Source organism: Ovis aries, chromosome 17 (assembly GCF_016772045.2).
Source record: "Ovis aries strain OAR_USU_Benz2616 breed Rambouillet chromosome 17, ARS-UI_Ramb_v3.0, whole genome shotgun sequence".
Taxonomy (NCBI): domain Eukaryota; kingdom Metazoa; phylum Chordata; class Mammalia; order Artiodactyla; family Bovidae; genus Ovis; species Ovis aries.
Genome location: NC_056070.1, coordinates 18,517,520 through 18,529,150, shown reverse-complemented (window position 1 = coordinate 18,529,150; position 11,631 = coordinate 18,517,520). Strand labels below are relative to the sequence as shown.

The window sequence follows — 11,631 nt, the reverse complement described above, 5'->3', positions numbered from 1 at the left end:
ACCCGACCCTCCCAGGACGCGTTTCCTCTAGGGCCGGACCCCCGCCCTGGCCTCCTCGCGGGCTAAGGCGGGTCAGTTCAGTCCGCTTCTCGGCAGAGGTGACTCGCGCGGCGATGTAAACACAGCGAGACCAGCTGCGCGCGGCCCATCCCCCCCGCCGGGGTCTGTAACCTCTTCCCTCAGCCCCGCTCCGCGCCCCGCGCTCCTCGCGGGCGGCGCGCCGCGCGCCTTCCCCTTTCTCCAAGTCCAGCTCCCCGACCGTTGCCCCCGGGCACTCAGCCCCCTTTCCCAGCTCCCGGCCGGTGTCACCGCCACAGCCTCCGGAAAACCCTCCGCTAACCCCGGAGCAAACAACACAGGCGCCGGGCGGGGGCGCGGAGGGAGGCGGTGGCACTCGGGACGGCAAGGCTTTCTCGCCGCACCCTCCGCCCTCCCTCCCTCCCACCAGCCTCGGCGGCCCGCGCTCTTACCTGCTCTCCGCGTCGCCCGGGAAGACCGCCGCGTCGCTTTCCCTCCCGGCAGGGCCGCGGAGTAGCCGCCGCCGCCGCCGCCGTTGGCCAGGCGTCCGGAGGGAGCCGGGGCCTCCCCGGCTGCCCGAGCCGCTCCACTGGGAGAGGAGGAGACAAAACAGCGGCGCGCCGCCCCGCGCAGAGCCCCCCGTCCTCGCCGCTCCACCGACCCCCCAACCGCCGAGGCGACGGCGGCGACACTGAGCCCGGCGCGGGGAGCAATGGTGGCCCCCGCCCTCCACCCCCCGCCTCGGCTCCTCCCCCTCGGCCTCCTGCCGCCGCCACCAGGACACTCGAGTCCGCCTCCCCCACCCCGCCCGCTCCGAGCGCTCCTCCCCTCCCCACGCGGCGGCGGGGAGGGGGGTGCGGCGGCACCGCCAGTCACCGCCGCGCCTGTCAAACCCGGGCCGGCTATTTATACCCCGCGGGGCCTCGCCGCCCTCGGCCCGCACCAGCCCGCCCAACATGCTTCCGTGGCCGTCTCGAATCTCGCCCGCCCTGTAGCCCCCCAACTTCTCCAAAACCCGCCTTCTCAGGTAAAGACTCTCGCCACTTGTCCCGCTTCCTGCTCGGCGCGTCGCCAGCATGTTCCCGACTCCGACCCGGGCCCGGGACTGGCGCGGGGGCTCCCAAACGCGGGCTGGCGCGTGGGGGGCAGCGGGGCCGCGCGTGCACCTGCAGCGGCCGCCGGCCCAGACGGCACTCATACACCCTTGCCCCTCTCGGAGGGCCCCCGCGGGCCCGGGCTGTCACCCCATCCCCAAGCTCTGGACTCCCTCCCTTCTCCTCCAGGGACTGCTCGGCCCTCGGGCAGCCTGACAGTCACTGAGGACTGTAGGTTGTGGAAACTCCTAGCCCGGGTCTCTCGCATCTCCACTCCGAAGCCGGGACTAAGTGGAAGGCGGGGGCGCGGGCGGGCAGGAGTGCGCCACCGGCCCCGCCCCGAGTGCCTCCCCGGCCCGTGACGCTCGTGGAGCCACGCCCCTCCCTGCCCGCGCCCCTCCGCGCAGCCCGCTCTTCCTCCTCCCGCTAGCCTGCAACGCCCGGCCTTGTACCCCGCGGACCCCGCCCCATTCCCAGAAATTACCACCCGCCCAACGGCCGGGCCGCGCGACGGTTGGTGCTCGCGTTTGCTGACGGGCGGGCGGCAGGGCTCAGCGCGCAGCTGCGGAGCGCGGCGAGCCGTCCCCTGGCTCTGGCCCCGGGGAGCTGCGGGTGTCCACCCCGAGCCATTGTCGCTCCTCGCTCGGTCGGCGACGGACGGACAAGTAACTGAAGTCCGAGGATTGGCGGTGCGGGAATGTGGGAGAGTGTTGGTGCGGGAGTATTTGAGTGCCTGCGAATTCGAAAGGAAATGAAAACCCAGTTGTAGCTGCAAGCTTCTGGTTTCCCCCCTTTCACACAAAGAGGAATCTCTGAGCAGGGCACTCACGCGCCTCCAAGTACACAAAAGCCAATGACACGGTGCCCAGGGTTGTCCTGCGTTTGTAGCGCCTCATTAATGATCTTTCTTACGCACAGTTATGCATATAAACGCCTCAACCTATTCCCCCATCAACACACTTGGCCGCCGCCGCATTTTCTTGTATTTATTCAACAAAGAACCGAGACTCCCAGTGCGCGTGGGGACCGATTCTGGTCCCCTCCCGGGCTCCTGCAGCCGCACTCCGATGGACCCGGCACAGTGTTCAGCAGGTTCGTTTCCCGGCTCCAGTCGCTTTCTTTTTGAGGCTCCACCGTCACTCCTGAACGAAGGAAAAACGCTGAGGATTATAAGAGATGGCTGTTCTTGAAAGTAACGTGGGAACCGTGGAAATAACGCTACAGTAAGGCTCAAACTTCAAAGAATCACAGGAGGCCCTCTGGTAGAAGTCTCTGAAGAGCGAGGAATTTAATGATCTTCTCTTTTTTTAAAGCTAATAATGCCTGTATATTTACTGGGAAGCCAAGAGGGTTGTGAGGGGATTCTTTCTATCTGAAAAAGCAACTCTGGGTACTTTTTTCTTAAGAGATTTTTGCTTTTAAACAGGGGAAATCTGTATAGCAAATAGGGTCAGTCAGAGATCCTCTGAACTCTGATGAAGTTTTTTAGATTCCTGAGTTTTAAAACATAGCGACTCTTGCCACTTTTCTAAATTAAAGAATTTATAAAGCCTTATAAAGCCCATTCAAGGGCTTCCCTTGTGGCTCAGCTGGTAAAGACTCTGCCTGCAATGCGGGAGACCCCTGGGTTCGATCCCTGGTTGGGAAGATCACCTGGAGAGGGCTACCCACTCCAGTATTCTGGCCGGGAGAATTCCATGGACTGTATGGTCCATAGGGTCGCAAAGAGTCAGACACGACTGAGCGACTTGTCCCTATAACATTCAAATCTTTCATACACATTAAACAGAATACTATAAACAGCATCCTTTCTAGGGCAATATTTCTAATGCCCTATTTCCTGTAAAATAGCCTATAACTTAGAAGGCAATGGCAACCCACTCTAGTGTTCTTGCCTGGAGAATCCCAGGGACAGAGGAGCCTGGTGGGCTACAGTCCATGAGGTCACAGAGTTGGATAGGACTTAAGTGCCTGAGTACAAGTTCACTATTGTCCATTTTTTATATTTGTAAGGAATTAATATTCAGTACTACTGTATCTCCATGACCATAACATGGCATAATAAGGAGTATGCAACAAGCCCTGATTTCTAAGTTAGGAACAGATTTGGTCTGTATATATAGAGACCAAACATTATTAAGATTATATGTATATTAGGTAGAATAATTTTGTTTTCTCTCTTTCCCTTTTGTTTTCGCTAAGAAAATCTCTTTTTAAGATCATCTTAGACTACTCAGCCTGTCTTCAGTATGACAGGCAAAATAAGAGAAGAGGTTATCATCACTTTTATATCAGAATGATAAATGCAAGAAGGACCCCTTAGCACCTGTTTTAAGGCTGGAAGTGGTAATCAACATGAGGAATGAAGGACAAGACTAAATTCTCCAAGTGGTAGCCTGTAAATAATTTGTCCCTCCCAAATTGAACATTCTCTTTTTGGGGCAAATCCTTCAGCACTATTGAGTTATAGTTGGCTAAATAAGGCTCTATTCCCTTTCAAAGTGAGTAATCCAAGAGAACAAAGGAATGCCATGCTGCCTATTCTAACCAGTATTCTGCTGGTCATACAGACCACTACACAAGGACATAACACTAGGGCCATGTTGGAAGCTGGGTATCACAAGGCCCTGACACAGTTGTGAATTTTGAGTGACTGACATATGTTTTTAACTTGTTGGATTCCCTCATTGCAGGTGGGCAAATCACAAGTTACCAGCAACTATCTAAACTTTATAAAACAGCCAAAAAAATCTCTTCTTTTGTCTCTTTAAAGAGTAAGTGGTTCTGGGCAACTGTGCAGTTATACTATGATGTTAACCTACCTTGTTGGTGAGTTACTGTATCCATCCCTCCCACCACCCCTTTCTGGGCGTCTCCAAAGAAAATTATTCATATCTCTCCCATATTCTGTGTCAGTAAAGAAACCCAATTCCCAAACTCATGTTTTGTTTTAGATACCATCTTGCCTTTTATAAGTCAGACTCACTTAAACATTGTATGTTAATCAAGTTATAATAGGCCTGCCTGTGAGAATGATGAAAACCAAAATAATTTTGGACGAACATGTAAAGTTTCCATAATCCAATGAAATAGTTCTTAAGAATGAAATTTGTACCATCAAATGCAACCAGATAAGCAGAAAGTATAAAGTTTTTAATATAGAATGGATGCCAAATCCTCCTGAGTTGCATGTGTAATTTTACCATGTAAAGTTTTCTTGTAAAATAAGTACGTAAAGCCGTTTCATAATTTGAGTTCTTGATATACTTACAAAGCAGTCTTTACTTTAAAATAGTGCTTTAGTTGGAAGCATTGTATTTATTCTAACCACGTATAAATGACTTTCAAAGAATATTTTATTATTTTTTAAAAATATTGGAAGTATTTAGCATGGATTACACTTTATTCAGGAATCAAGACCATCCCCATGGAAAAGAAATGCAAAACAGCAAAATGGCTGTCTGGGGAGGCCTTACAAATAGCTGTGAAAAGAATAGAAGTGAACAGCAAAGGAGAAAAGGAAAGATACAAGCATCTGAATGCAGACTTCCAAAGAATAGCAAGGAGAGATAAGAAAGCCTTCCTCAGCGATCAATGCAAAGAAATAGAGGAAAAGAACAGAATGGGAAAGACTAGAGATCTCTTCAAAAAAAATTAGAGATACCAAGGGAACATTTCATGCAAAGATGGGCTCGATAAAGGACAGAAATGGTATGGACCTAACAGTCTTCACGACTCAGATAATCACGATGGTGTGATCACTCATCTAGAGCCAGACATCCTGGAATGTGAAGTCAAGTGGGCCTTAGAAAGCATCACTACGAACAAAGCTAGTGGAGGTGATGGAATTCCAGTTGAGCTATTTCAAATCCTGAAAGATGATGCTATGAAAGTGCTGCACTCAATATGCCAGCAAAGTTGGAAAACTCAGCAGTGGCCACAGGACTGGAAAAGGTCACTTTTCATTCTAATCCCAAAGAAAGAAATGCTCAAACTACCGCACAATTGCACTCATCTCACACGCTAGTAGAGTAATGCTCAACATTCTCCAAGCCAGGCTTCAGCAATACATGAACCGTAAACTTCCAGATGTTCAAGCTGGTTTTAGAAAAGGCAGAGGAACCAGAGATCAAATTGCCAACATCCGCTGGATCATGGAAAAAGCAAGAGAGTTCCAGAAAAACATCTATTTCTGCTTTCTTGACTATGCCAAAGCCTTTGACTGTGTGGATCACAATCAACTGTGGAAAATTCTGAAAGAGATGGAAATACCAGACCACCTGACCTGCCTCTTGAGAGACCTATATGCAGGTCAGGAAGCAACAGTTAGAACTGGACATGGAACAACAGACTGGTTCCAAATAGGAAATGGAGTACGTCAAGGCTGTATATTGTCACCCTGCTTATTTAACTTCTATGCAGAGTACATCATGAGAAACATTGGACTGGAAGAAGCACAAGCTGGAATCAAGATTGCCAGGAGAAATACCAATAACCTCAGATATGCAGATGACACCACCCTTATGGCAGAAAGTGAAGAGGAACTAAAAGCCTCTTGATGAAAGTGAAAGAGGAGAGTGAAAACATTGGCTTAAAGCTCAACATTCAGAAAATGAAGATCATGGCATGATGGTCCCATCACTTCATGGGAAATAGATGGGGAAACAGTGTCAGACTTTATTTTGAGGGGCTCCAAAATCACTGTAGATGGTGACTGCAGCCATGAAATTAAAAGACGCTTACTCCTTGGAAGGAATGTTATGACCAACCTAGATAGCATATTCAAAAGCAGAGACATTACTTTGCCAACAAGGATCCATCTAGTCAAGGCTATGGTTTTTCCAGTGGTCATGTATGGATGTGAGAGTTGGACTGTGAAGAAATCTGAGCACCGAAGAATTGATGCTTTTGAACTGTGGTGTTGGAGAAGACTCTTGAGGGTCCCTTGGACTGCAAGGAGATCCAACCAGTCCATTTTAAAGGAGATCAGCCCTGGGTGTTCTTTGGAAGGACTGATGCTAAATCTGAAACTCCAATACTTTGGCCACCTCATGCAAAGAGTTGACTCATTGGAAAAGATTCTGATGCTAGGAAGGATTGGGGGCAGGAGAAGGGGACGACAGAGGATGGGATGGCTGGATGGCATCCCTGACTCGATGGACATGAGTTTGAGTTGAGTGAACTCTGGGAGTTGGTGATGGACAGGGAGGCCTGGCGTGCTGTGATTCATGGGGTCTCAAAGAGTTGGACATGACTGAGCAACTGAACTGAACTGAACACTTTATTCTGATTAGGATTTCTAATATTTTCAGTGTTAAAAATAATTTTTTAAGCAGATTTTGCCTCCTTATCTTTATTATTAAGTTAAATAATTCTATGGAATTCTCCAGGCAAGTATACTGGAGTGGATTGCCATTCCCTTCTCCAGGGGATCTTCCCAACCCAGGGACTGAACCCAGGTCTCCTGCATTACAGGCAGTTTCTTTACTATCTGAGCCACTAGGGAAACCCATATAATTAAAAGTTTAAATGAAATGTATATGAAGATATTTTATTAGTGATTTAGGATTATATTTAATCTTTAAAGTTTCTGATTTAGCACTTCCCAGGTGGTGCTAGTGGTAAAGAACCTGCCTGCCAATGTAGAAGACACAAGAGACGTGGGTTTGATTCTTGAGTCGGGAAGATCCCGTGGAGTTAGAAATGGCAACCTACTCCAGTACTCTTGCCTGGAGAATCCCATGGACAGAGGAGTCTGGTGGGCTACAGTCCACAGGGTTGCAAAGAGTCAGACACAACTGAAGCAAAGCAAGCAAGCAAAGTTTCTTAATGAAATTGATTTCTTAATAAAATTCAGGATAAATGCTATAGTAGTTAATTAAAACACAAAGATAAATATCTTCCGTGGAGAAAGATTTGCAATAAATTGCCATATCTTCAGGCTGACTAGTTTTCAAGGACACTTAGCTGTTTCTTTCATGCTACTAATATAAAATGAATTAGTAGAAATTTTTCTTTCCATTCATTTCCTGGATCACCCTGAAGATTACAAAAGCATACCAAAAGCCATGTTTTTCCCAATATTTATTTACTTTCTTCTCTGGTGGTTTTTCCTACTGGTCAGCTAATCAGAATGGGTAGCATCATATTAGTAGTAAATAACAACGATTACAATAATATTATTATTATATGTAATATTTTTAGATAGATATAATAATAGCAATAATATTGGCCCCTATTAGTATACATACACCTGGATACTTTGTGTTCATTAATCTTATGAACTCTGTATAATTATCCCATACTACAGTTCATGTTGAAGGTATGAGAGATTAAGCCACTTCTTCAAAGTTACATAGTAGAGGGACTTCCCTCTACTATGTGTTTAAGACTCTGTGCTTCCATTGCAGGGAATGCAACTAAGATCCTGCCTGCTGTGTGGCGAAAACATTAAAAAAAAAAAAATTTATAACGTTATGCAGTAGATAGTGGAGTTGGAGATTTACTCCTCCAGAGCCTGTATTCTCAACCACTAACACTGAATACCCCTAAAATGCAGCCTTGTTTCAGCTGTTCTTATCCAAACATCAACGATAAAAAGTATTGCCCTCTGCTTCAGCCTTGGCAGCAGCCTCCTGTCCTATTTCACCCAAATTCATAGGGCACTGCCCTTGCAGCCCTACTCACCTCTGTTTGGCATCCCTGTTCTGCCTAACGCAGCAGGCACTGCTACAGACAGTTGAATGTTTCTGGCTGTGTTCCCTATCTGCCTCTCCAGATACTCCCTTTTCCTCTGGTTGCCAACATCTTCTCTGTACTCTGCCCTGTGGCTCCTGTATCCTGTTCTTCCTGTCTGTCTCATTGTGTCTGAGTAGACTTTCCATTATCTGCTTATGACACTGACTGCTAAGCAAAAAGAAAGAGGGAAATTTAAGGCCAGGATAAGAATCCAATCAATATGGAGGATAAAAGGTCACAGGACAACCATAATTAAAATGTGAATGCCAGACAGAAAAGAATGGAATAAATGGGAAGGGGAGAGTTCTAAAATACTGTGAGTGTATATGAAAGACTGGACACTCTCATTTTGTAAAGGAGAAAGGGAAACAAAAATAGTTCTATGGTTCAAATTAATATTCAGCTCTCTATGAATTGGTATAGTAATTGATAATATCTGTACTCATATGTGGTCAGAATCCTGTGTGTGTGCTCCGTTGTGGTTGACTCTTTTGTAACCCTTGTGGACTGGCACCCCGCCAGGCTCCTCTGTCCATGGAATTTTCCAGGCAAGAATACTGGAGTGAGTTGCCATTTCCTACTCCAGGGGATGTTCCCAACCATAGGACCAAACCTGTGACTCCTGCATTGGCAGGCAGATTCTTTACCACTGAGCCACCTGGGAAGCCCTGGTCAGAGTCCTAAATACCAACAAAATGCTTTTGAAATTTAGCACCATCCTAGTAGTGTAGATCAAATGTGTATTTTCTTTTAAGCTTTTTTTAATCCTCATAACAACACAATCAGGAAGGTGTTATCATTTTGCAGATTATGAAACTGGGGCAACTGAAGGTGTAGAACAATTTTTCCAAGACCAGCAGCAAGTGAGTAGTGGGGCCAGGCAGGAAAACTAAGCAGATTGGCTCCAGATTCCCTGCTGTCAACACTCTGCTCAGCTTCCTCCTGCTCCTCCTCTGCGTCATCTCCAAGACTGAAGGCGACAGGTCCGGCCGGCTTCTCTGGATCCTGTGCTCTCCTGTGATTTAAAGTAGGTGAAGGAGCCCAGTTCACAATTCAACAAACCTAAAAGGGCTTACATTCTGCTAGAGAATTCCAGGGTCCGCTTACAATGTCTGCATTGTTATTTGGTTGCCTGAATGGAGAAAGAAAATTAAAATATACTCTATTTTTTAATTAACTACTTGATATGCCAATAAAATAATGTTCCTACATTCATTGGCTATATACTCTCTTCTTTCTTCTTATGATGATTTTGCAGTATTAGTTTCATGGAAAGAATGAAAGATCATTTTTTCCCTCTAGCTTAGAATATTAAAATTTGGTTTATATTGCTGATGCTTTAGAAATGTTTCTGTTAGCGTTATAACTTATTATTGATAATATATACATTTTACGAAAGTTTTCAATTTGCAGGAATTTCTATCACGTTTCTTTCATATAGAAGTAAGATTTTAGTTTATTCCAGTTTTCTTACACTGTTACTAATCTTAGATATTATTTGACTTAGAAAACAGTATTTGAAAACTGGTATGTATAGGATGCATAAACAACAAGTTCTTACTGTATAGCACAAGAAACTATATTCAATATCCTGTATTCATAATGGAAAAGAATATGAAAAATAATAAATATGTGTACAAGTTAGTCACTTTGCTATACAGCAGAAATTAGTTCAACATTTTAAATCAAATATACTTAACTAAAAAAAATTTTTAATGCCTCTTAGACAAAAGAAATTAGTTGCTATTTGATGTTCAGAGAGTAGTGATGACGAATCATGTTATCTCTATGGATGTCACTTTTTAATGTCAAATCAGCCATGTACTTACATATTTTGCCAGTTTATTCCTATGAGTCATTCCTGTCAACTCTGGTATAATCCAAAACTTCCTCATTACTTATTTTCAATTTATCTTTTCCTTTGAATGTTTGCTTTGAAATGTTTTGAAATTATGATCTCAAATTTCTATTTTTGATGTAACCATCATCTTTATCACTTTTATCTCATAGTCCTTTAATTTTTACCTAAATAAGTATATTTATCTAAAATAGACAAATTCAATAATTTTCAAATTTAAATTTAAAATGATAAGAAGGTACTCTTCATATCTATTCAAATCAGGAATCTAGTTCTTATTTATTCTCTTCAAATATTCCAAAATGCCTTTTCAAATTACAGTAAAATACACATTCAAGCTTTATGAATCTTTTGAATAAATATTTTACCACTCATTTGTATATGAGTTTCTCTTCTGAATCTTCATAATACATATTTTTAGAATCCTCAGCTTATCATTGTACCTATGTTGCAAGGCTTGAACAGTTTGACAGTGGAGAAACTGGCCTATTATATGGAGAGCCTAAAGTGAAATGAGTTGGCATGTGTGTTTAAATGCTCCATCTAAGGATTAGTGATGGTTCATCTGACACGTGAACCTGAAAAAAGAACATATAACTGTAGCAAAATACTGAAGTAGTCCGCAGCTTCAGGTAAGGTGTGGAGGCAGATTTCCAGCACTCTCCCAAGAGAAAAAATAGTCAGAAATGGCTGGCGCAGACTACAGGAATGAGTGAGTAGAGAAAGAAGACAGATCTGAACCAACTGCGGTTGAAAAGTCTTACTTTAACAAATTTTACAAAACACTCGACCATGTGAGCACGTTGGTGGGACTCATTCCAGGTTCTCCTTAGCAGTCATTTAAGAAGCACTGAACTTAAAGTTTATTAACCTTAGGCCCAGCTCTCCACCTGCCCAAATGTGCCAGTTCCCTTATAATACTCTCCTTTTCAGCTTAGGCTACATCAAGTTGGTTTCCATTTTTTGCAAACCAAAATATTTCCTACAAGACTCTATTCTGTTTTTCCCAGATTATTGTATTAAACCTGTAACTAGTATGCTTAATACTATTCCCAATTCCAGTTGGTTTTATACATCCCTGCCAGATAAATCTCCCTATAGCATAGTCCTGATAATGTCGTTGCTCAGAACCTCTGAGTACAAACTGCTCAACTTGGCATTGAGGATGGTGAGGTTCAGAACACACTGTCCCAAAATATGGCACCTTGGCGTACTGAATATTTTAAACTGAACGAGTTTGATTAAATAGGAGAAGCAAGGTCACTCTGACTCTTCTTCCCCCACCCCTTCTTTCCTGAAACAGACCCTAAAACTCTCCTGTGAAATGTGACCTCTCTGTCCCCAGGAAGGGAGCATCCTTATCTCCAAAGACAAAGGGACACCAAGAGGAATGATAACCAGAGGCCTTGCTAACTTTCCCCTAGTTTCTTACAGTTACCTCTCATTCCTTAACTGAACATACTCCTCAACTGTCCACTCTTCATCCAAAAGTGGAAGTGTTAGTCACTCAGTCCTGTCCAGTTCTTTGTGACCCCATGGATAGCAGCCTGCCAGCCTCCTCTGTCCATGGGATTTCCCAGGCAAGAATACTGGAGTGGGTAGTTCTTCCCTTCTCTGGGGGATCTTCCCAACCAGGGATCAAACCCAAGTCCCCTGCATCGCAGGTAGTTTTTTTACTGTCTGAGCCACCAGGGAAGCCTACTCTTCATCCAACATAGCCTAAAAGGATACTGGTCTGTTTCTTTCGGTCTTCATTTCTGTATGAAAACTCTCATGTCCTGTAAAATTTATATTAAATAAGTGTGTATGCTTTTCCCCTGTCAATCTTGCTTTGTCGGTTTACTTCTCAGACCCAGCCAGGTACCCTAAGGGTAGAGGAAAACTTCTCTCCCCTACAGCGGCCTCTGTGTAAGAACCTATGGC

At 45.0% G+C, this 11,631-nt stretch overlaps 1 protein-coding gene across 16 annotated transcripts in view; it reads right to left on the bottom strand.

Annotated features, from left to right (window-relative positions):
• The window catches only part of ELF2 (E74 like ETS transcription factor 2), a 97,939-nt gene extending 97,228 nt beyond the window's left edge, over nucleotides 1-711 (bottom strand). For 13 of the 16 annotated variants that reach the window (XM_027956268.3, XM_027956270.3, XM_027956269.3 and 10 more), the window contains exon 1: nucleotides 471-711. The gene's annotated coding sequence lies outside the window, so the exon portion shown is untranslated. Of the gene's footprint in view, nucleotides 1-2; nucleotides 380-470 lie in introns of those variants that run through there. The other 3 variants (XM_042234332.2, XM_060400999.1, XM_060401000.1) reach the window with 1 other exon arrangement.
• Between the last annotated feature and the right edge of the window lie 10,920 nt (nucleotides 712-11,631).